Here is a 9,031-nt window from a genome sequence, read left to right on the forward strand (position 1 = left end):
TGACTAAGGAGCAGCTAGTTTGCAAGAACTCCCAAAGGAGATGAGGAGAAGTAGTCGACAGTCTAGAGTTGTTCACAGACTGAATTGTCAACAACTCAACAAAAGATCCTATGTCTTGGTTGTTAATATACTAATGATCAACTGGAGCGCAGATTGGAGCTGTGTTCAGTCACCAAAAGGAACAATAACATTGATAGAGGCAGATTCGTGTTGATGCAGATTGGGAGCTAAAGGGCTGGGAAGATGTGTTCAAGATATGACTAGTGGAGCTGTGACGTACACTAGATCAACTAGTAAGTCAGTGCAACTTGTTAAGGGTATATTAGTGGTCAAAGTTGTTGAGACCAAACCCTACTTTGTATTACTTGTATCAGTGATTGTATGAGGGCCATGATCCTTGGTACAGAAGCCCTAAACAATTGTATTACAGTTTGTTAATATAACGAAGTTGGGTTGTTAAAAAAATTGTAAAAAGTTGTATATATTTGTTCAGTAATTGATTTACTGTCGTTTATATTTCGTTGAGCAAAGTAGTTTGTTGTGGTATTTGGATTGGTAGTGTCAGTGATTCTAAGACCTTAACCTAGATTCCAGTACCGTGGAAAAACAACATGGTATCATAACTACTTTGAAGGGCCATTGAATCAGCGTGTCCACAGCGAAGCAACTCAGAGGGAGTTGAGATTGTCTAGATCATGGAGCATATGTTTCAGCTGAAGACATGGAGATGTGGTCTTGACTAGCTTGGCAACGAGATTGGCTGGAATGTGCATGTGTTGTGTTTGACCTACGAGGATGAGTGCTTGCAGGATTAAGTTGCAGTGATGACGGTCGTGTTCGACCGGAGCTCAGACTGACCTTGTAGGGCACGAGATCAGTAACAGGTTGAGCCAATGGAGATCGTGCAGACTCAGAGGGAGTCTAGCTTCAAAGGGAGCAACCCTATGGAAGTGTTGAGATATTTCGGTTCAAATGAGATGAGGCAGAGGCAGAGGCACTACTGAGATAGTGTTGTTCATTCTACAGAGTATGCTACAGTGGCAGACGTTAGATGGGCTAGTGTCGCCGGTGATGATGATGGAGACTTCCTAGTGTTGGAAGTACCTCCCTTGCTAAGAGGGAGTGTTAAGATTGGTAGCTTTGGAGGTACTCCAAACCCTAGGCTACAGGGTTGTGGAGGAATCAGCACCACAAAGTCACTTCTGGACTAAGAACCCAAGGGTGTGGGCATTGCACCCAAGCTTGTGGGTGTGAAACCGTGTATGGATTTGGACACTTGGCACTTGGAGATTGTAGGGAACCCTTAAAGGAACAATGGGCCGCTTGTAGCACCAAGAGAGGCCTTGTGGGTTGAGAGAATTTTTTTTATGTGATTATGTGGGTGAATTTGTCTTAAGTTTCAAGTCGTCCTTGACTTGAGGAGACTATTAAAGAATGTTAGATGTCATCCTAAGGAATGATATAAATAGGAGTGAGGAGGAGCCTCATTCCTCACCAAATCAAGTCATTTATTTCTCATCTGAAGATTGAAATAGGAGGCCAATTCCGCAACCAAGAAGGAGAAAGGGTCAAGTCTGGTTAGGGCTGGTTTTGGGTTGTAGTTATGCAAGTAAAGGCAACGAGTAGAAGGAGACTAGGCCGTGACTTTTTAGGAAGAAATATGAGCATGAAAACAAAAGCAATCTCTCTAACAGTTCGATATTTCTGAAGTATTGCAGATGGACAAAAGTATGGTTCTTGGAGGGCCAAGTCGCCTACTTAGCAGCCAAGGATATGCCAAATTCATCTATAGTACGAGAGAATAAATCAGAGGTTGTTGGAGTGGTTTGCAAGTGGGTTGGACCTACTTCAGGTTGCCCTAGTTAGGGGTGAGTTCTTCAGAAAAAGTCTCGCTGAAATCCAAGTGTTTTGGAGAGCAGAAGTGGATGTCTACAAGGAGGAAAAGTGTAGGATGGGTGTCTTAGTTTAGGACAGTAGTTGGAGCAGCCAAAAGAGCTGTTTTGGGAGGGTTGCGGTGGCTTGCTCCAAGCCCTAAGTACAATCACTTGAGAAGGAATTTGAGGATTGTTAAAAGGGCAAAAGAAGGGATGCTCGGGAAAAGGAGGTCAAGGGAACAGTTTGACTAGCCCAAGTTTGTTGTTGAAGGACTTTTGACAGTGATAGGTGGCATCCATCCATTCCCTAAGTTTGCCTCATTGAAGCAGAACAAATAGGCAATAGAGGGAAGAATTCCCTAAGAGTTGTGTTCTTGAACGACTAAGGAGCAGCTAGTGGGCAAGAAGTCCCAAAGGAGCTGAGGAGCAGCAGTGGGCAGTCTAGAGTTGTTCGCAAACAGAGTTGTGTACAACTCAACAGAAGGCCCTATGTCTTGGTTGTTAATGGACTAATGCTAAGCTAGAGGGCAAATTGGTGTTGTGTTCAGTGACCTAAAGGAGCAGGATCATTCATAGAGGCAAATTGGTGTTGCTGCAAATTGGGAGACAATGAACCGGGCAGATGTGTTCAGGAAACGACCAATGGAGTTGTGAAGTGCACTAGATCATCTAGTAAGTTAGTGTATCTTTTTCAACGTACTTTGGTGGTCAAAGTTGTTGACATCAAACCCTAGTTTGTATTCCTTGTATCAATGATTGTATGAGAGCGATGATCCCTAGTACGGGAGCCTTAGACAGTTGTATTACAGTTTGTTAATATCACGAAGTTGGGTTATTAAAAAAATTGTAAAAATTGTCTATATTTGTGCACTAATTGATTACTGTTGTTTATATTTCATTGTGCAAAGTAGTTTGTTGTGGTATTTGGATTGGTAGTGTCAGTGATTTTATGACTCTAACCTAGATTCCAGTACCGTGGAAAAACAACAAAACACCCAAAATCCTAGTGTTGTCCACTAGCACAATGGTTGATTTGTTGAAGGCTCAGTATGCTTGCTTGCTCGACCTTACCATCCTCCTCTCTAAGGCACGTTGTGTGGGGTTTTGCGTGTGATGTTGACCAAATTAGCATATAATTTTAAACATACCATTTTATGTATATGTCAAACCATTATTTAAGTGGTACTACCCGAGAACCATGCTAGAAGGAGAAAACGTTGAAATAACAAATAATAATAACAATATTTTGTTGGAAAACAACATGACTCACCCATCCTCTGCGCTGCATGTATATTTCCTAAGCTATCTTGCCCACTCGATCCTCCCAGACACTACAATTCTAGTCACTCGCTGCACAAAGTAATATTATATATGAGATCACGAATAAACCATTGGAGCTTAAAGGATAAATATACAAAGTGATGAATTAACCATACACATACCTGCTCTCCATAGACATACCTACCCGCCCTTGCTAATATTATAACAACAACAATCATGAAAAATAATCCCTAAACATGTGAACACCAATGTGGCATTTCCATTTCTTTCATATCAAAGTTCTAGGAAAATTATTGAATGTCACACCCATGAACAAGAGCATACTACCTCGAAACAATGACAAAATGATAAATCATTGTGCAACTAACGAATATTTCAGCGTATTAAAGGACTAGTATTGTGCATGAGAGAAGTATGTTTCACCCTTCTTTTGTGCCATGTTTGTAGAATGTCTAATGCATCTTCACCACTTCACCTTTGTAGACCATACAATTGTAGTTGTTCACTACATAAAAAGATCAATATACTTGACTATCAAGCATAGATAAAACATATAATAATTTGAATAGCAAACAAATGGATCCACAAATAAGTGAAAAATGCTTTTAAGTGAACTGCATTTCATGTAGATATGTTGACTCACCTTCATTTATGAACAATAACCTCAATTTTCTCTGTCTGCTTCATTCATTTTCGTTTCCGCACCCAACAAACAAAACCAAGACAAAATTACAAGAAACATTAAAGAAACAAAAAAACAAAACAAAGCAAGAGTACAACACACTCAACAAACGAAACCAAGACCAAACTACCAAAAAACAAAAAAAAATTCAAAACAAAGGAAAAGGAGTACAACACAGCATGGCCATGCTCAAACTCAACAAAACAAAACATGCAGACAAGAACAAAGAAAAAATTGCAAACATCCCCTCTGCACATCATCTCTCCTGCAATGTGTTGTCCTCCGCTGAAAGGGAAAAAATGTGGGTTGAATATGGTTAAAATAAACACACAATTAGTAATGTTAAACATATTTCAAAAGCAATAATTATTCATAATAGGAAACACACCTCCCCTAGAGTTTGTTTTATAAGAATGGACACTCTCCTGTATTCCACTTGCTTTTGCTCATCAAAACCAACCATCTACAAAAGATACACAATAAGCTATTAGAATCGTTATATAAGTTAAACTAAAGAGTACGCGATAATTGATCATAATAAGAAACACACCTTTATTTGAGATTGTTATATAAAATGGGAGAGTCCATTTTGTATTTCACGTATTCATGCTCATTGAAAAATGGCATCTACAATAGATATACAATAAAATATTAGATTTCTAATAAAAGTCAAACCAGAGAGATTGAAGGCATGGACTTCAACAAAAACAAATCATGTAGACAACAACAAACAAAAAATTGCAAACTTCCCTTTTGCACATTATATCTATTGTAGTGTCTTCTCCTTTTCTTGAAGGGAAAGAAGTGGTGTGAATAAGGTTAAAATAAAGACACAAATAGTAATAGCAAGCATAATTCAAAACAAATAACTATTAGTAATTGCAAACATACCTCGTCTTGAGTTTGCTATATAAAGATAAACATTCCATTTTGTATTCCACTTACACATGCTCACCCGAACAAGCCATCTACAGCAGATACATAATAAGATATTAGTATCATTATACAAGTTAAACTGTAGAGTTGAATGCAACAATCAATCATAATGTGAAACATACCTTGCTTTGAACTTTTTTATATAAAGGGGATAATCCATTTTGTATTTTATGTAATTCTACTCACTGGAATCAACCATCTGCAGTAGATAGAAAATAAAATATTAGTATTCTAATAAAAAATAAATAGAGAATTGAAGGCATGAACTTGTGAAACAACTTAATTCCAACCCATTTATATTTCATGCTACATCTCAGTTTATAAATTTCTAAACTAGACATAATTCTAGTAGGAATAATGCAATCAATGTTATCACAAGATAAATAATCCTTTTTGTAAGAGGGATCCAATCAAATTTAAACATATTGAACATGTTGAGATTTGTAACTTGGGAGGTACTCCAAACCCTAGGTTGCAGGGTTTTGGAGGAATTGGCACCACAAAGTCATTTATGGGTGAAGAACCCAAGTGTGTCGACTTTGCACCCAAGCTTGCAGGTGTGAAACCGTGTATGGATTTGGACATGGCACTTGGAGATTGTAGGGCACCCCTAAAGGAATAAGGGGTCGCTTGTAGCACCAACAGAGGCTTTGTGGATTGAGTGAAAATAATTTTTATTTGATTATGTGGATGAACTTGTCTTAAGTTTCAAGTCGCCCTTGAATTGAGCAAATAATTTGAGAAGTTTAAATGTCACCCTAAGGAATGATATAAATAGGAGTGAGGAGAAGCCTCATTCTTCACCCAATCAAGACACTTATTCCTCACATGAAGATTGAAATAGGAGGACAAGTCCGCAACCAAGAATGAGAAAGGATCAAGTCTAGTTAGGCTTGGTTTTGAGACTGTTTTGGGTTGTGGTTATGCAAGTAAAGAAAACGAGTAAAAGGGGACTAGACCGAGACTTTTGAGGACGAAATCTGAGCATGAAAAAAGAAGCAAGCTCTCTCTAACAGGCCAAGATTTTTGAAGTATTGTAGGTGGATGAAATTATGACTATTGGAGGAACGAGTAGCTTACTTGGCAGCCAAGGTTAGGCTGCATTCATCTACAGTAGGAGCGAAAAATCAAAGGTTCTTGGAGTGGTTTGAATGTAGGTTGGATCTGGTTAAGGTTACCATAGTTAGGGTTGAGTTCTTCAAAAAAGTCTCACTTAGATCCAAGGGTTTTGGAGAGAAAAAGTGGACATCTACAAGGAAGAAAAGTACAGGATTGGTGTCCTCGTTTAGGTGAGTATTAGGAGTAGCCAAAAGAACAGTTTTCGGAGGGTTGTAGTGGCTTGCTCCACACTCTAAGTAAATTCACTCCAGGAGGAATTTGAGGACTATTAGAACAACAAAAGAAGGGATGCTCAGGGAAAGGAGGAGGTTAAGGGAGTAGTTTGACAAGACCAAGTTTGTTGTTGAAGGACTTTTGACAATGATAAGTGGAAGCCCTCCATGCCATAACTTTGTCTCATTGAAGCAACACAACTAGGAAAAAGAAGAAATCCCTAAGAGTTGTGTTCTTGAATGACTAAGGAGCAACTAGTTTGCAAGAACTCCCAAAGGAGATGAGGAGAAGTAGTCGACAGTCTAGAGTTGTTCACAAACTGAATTGTCAACAACTCAACAAAAGATCCTATGTCTTGGTTGTTAATATACTAATGATCAACTGGAATGCAGATTGGAGCTGTGTTCAGTCACCAAAAGGAACAATAACATTGATAGAGGCAGATTCGTGTTGATGCAGATTGGGAGCTAAAGGGCTGGGAAGATGTGTTCAAGATATGACTAGTGGAGCTGTGACGTACACTAGATCAACTAGTAAGTCAGTGCAAATTGTTAAGGGTATATTAGTGGTCAAAGTTGTTGACACCAAACCCTACTTTGTATTACTTGTATCAGTGATTGTATGAGGGCCATGATCCTTGGTACAAAAGCCCTAAACAATTGTATTACAGTTTGTTAATATAACGAAGTTAGGTTGTTAAAAAAATTGTAAACAGTTGTATATATTTATTCAATAATTGATTTACTGTCGTTTATATTTCGTTGAGCAAAGTAGTTTGTTGTGGTATTTGGATTGGTAGTGTCAGTGATTCTAAAACCTTAACCTAGATTCCAGTACCGTGGAAAAAGTGAAAACAACATAGTATCATAACTACTTTGAAGGGCCATTGAATCAGCGTGTCAACAGTGAAGCAACTCACAGGGAGTTGAGATTGTCTAGATCATGGAGCATATGTTTTAGCTGAAGACATGGAGATGTGGTCTTGACTGGCTTGGCAACGAGATTGGCTGAAATGTGCATGTGTTGTGTTTGACCTACGAGGATGAGTGCTTGCAGGATTAAGTTGCAGTGATGACGGTCGTGTTCGACCGGAGCTCGGACTGACCTTGTAGCGCACGAGATCAGTAACAGGTTGAGCCAATGGAGATCGTGCAGACTCAAAGGGAGTCTAGCTTCAAAGGGAGCAACCCTATGGAAGTGTTGAGATATTTCGGTTCAAATGAGATGAGGCAGAGGCAGAGGCGCTACTGAGATAATGTTGTTCATTCTATAGAGTATGCTACAGTGGCAGATGTTAGATGGGCTAGTGTTGCCAGTGATGATGATGGAGACTTCCTAGTGTTGGAAGTACCTTCCTTGCTAACAGGGAGTGTTAATATTGGTAGCTTTGGAGGTACTCCAAACCCTAGGCTATAGGGTTGTGGAGGAATCAGCACCACAAAGTCACTTCTGGACTAAGAACCCAAGGGTGTGGGCATTGTAACCAAGCTTGTGGGTGTGAAACCGTGTATGGATTTGGACACTTGGCACTTGGAGATTGTAGGGAACCCTTAAAGGAACAATGGGCCGCTTGTAGCACCAAGAGAGGCCTTGTGGGTTGAGAGAATTTTTTTTTATGTGATTATGTGGGTGAATTTGTCTTAAGTTTCAAGTTGTCCTTGACTTGAGGAGACTATTAAAGAATGTTAGATGTCATCCTAAGGAATGATATAAATAGGAGTGAGGAGGAGCCTCATTCCTCACCAAATCAAGTCATTTATTTCTCATCTGAAGATTGAAATACGAGGCCAATTTCAAAACCAAGAAGGAGAAAGGGTCAAGTCTGGTTAGGGTTGGTTTTGGGTTGTAGTTATGCAAGTAAAGGCAACGAATAGGAGACTAGGCCATGACCTTTTAGGAAGAAATATGAGCATGAAAGAAAAAGCAATCTCTCTAAAAGTTCAATATTTCTGAAGTATTGCAGATGGATAAAAGTATGGTTCTTCGAGGGCCAAGTCGCCTACTTAGCAGCCAAGGATATGCCAAATTCATCTATAGTACGAGAGAATAAATCAGAGGTTGTTGGAGTGGTTTGCAAGTGGGTTGTACCTACTTCAGGTTGCCCTAGTTAGGGGTGAGTTCTTCAGAAAAAGTCTCGCTGAAATCCAAGTGTTTTGGAGAGCAGAAGTGGATGTCTACAAGGAGGAAAAGTGTAGGATTGGTGTCTTAGTTTAGGACAGTAGTTGGAGCAGCCAAAAGAGTTGTTTTGGGAGGGCTGTAGTGGCTTGCTCCAAGCCCTAAGTACAGTCACTTGAGAAGGAATTTGAGGATTGTTAAAAGGGCAAAAGAAGGGATGCTCGAAAAAAGGAGGTCAAGGGAACAGTTTGACTAGCCCAAGTTTGTTGTTGAAGGACTTTTGACAGTGATAGGTGGCATCCATCCATTCCCTAATTTTGCCTCATTGAAGCAGAACAAATAGGCAATAGAGGGAAGAATTCCCTAAGAGTTGTGTTCTTGAACGACTAAGGAGCAGCTAGTGAGCAAGAAGTCCCAAAGGAGTTGAGGAGCAGCTAGTGAACAAGAAGTCCCAAAGGAGTTGAGGAGCAGCAGTGGGCAATCTAGAGTTGTTCGCAAACAAAGTTGTGTACAACTCAACAGAAGGCCCTATGTCTTGGTTGTTAATGGACTAATGCTAAGCTAGAGGGAAAATTGGTGTTGTGTTAGATGACCTAAAGGAGCAGGATCATTCATAGAGGCAAATTGGTGTTGCTGCAAATTGGGAGACAATGGACCGGGCAGATGTGTTCAAGAAACGACCAATGGAGTTGTGAAGTGCACTAGATCATCTAGTAAGTTAGTGTATCTTTTTCAACGTACTTTGGTGGTCAAAGTTGTTGACATCAAACCCTAGTTTGTATTCCTTGTATCAATGATTGTATGAGAGCGA

Source organism: Pinus tabuliformis, chromosome 7, assembly GCF_031772625.1.
Source record: "Pinus tabuliformis cultivar Carrire ecotype Pingquan chromosome 7, CPIR1, whole genome shotgun sequence".
Classification (NCBI taxonomy): Eukaryota; Viridiplantae; Streptophyta; class Pinopsida; order Pinales; family Pinaceae; genus Pinus; species Pinus tabuliformis.